Source organism: Buceros rhinoceros, unplaced genomic scaffold (assembly GCF_000710305.1).
Source record: "Buceros rhinoceros silvestris isolate BGI_N320 unplaced genomic scaffold, ASM71030v1 scaffold23099, whole genome shotgun sequence".
NCBI lineage: Eukaryota > Metazoa > Chordata > Aves > Bucerotiformes > Bucerotidae > Buceros > Buceros rhinoceros.
The window spans coordinates 1747-2045 of record NW_010433579.1 but is presented as its reverse complement, the minus strand read 5'-3'; positions in this window follow the sequence as shown (position 1 = coordinate 2045).

Sequence of the window (299 nt, the reverse complement as noted above, 5' to 3'; positions counted from 1 at the left end):
AACCCTCGCAAAGGGAATTTGGGGCTGGGGGGAGGGGAAGAGTCTGAAGGCACCGCTGGAGAAACGGCCCCGTGTCACCATCCCCCCGGAACGAGCTGTCATGGCATGGCCAAGGCCAGTGGCTCCTCGTGGAGCTTCACGGGGAGTGGAGATGTCACCGGCCGCAGTCCCCGTCCTGCGTCCCTGAGTGAGGAGGGTGGGGGCAGGGCTGGCAGGAGGAGCTGGGGACAGCCCAGGGGTCCATGGGCAGGGCTGAAGGCCACGGGGCGGCTCAGCAGGCCCGTGGGCAACGGGTCTCC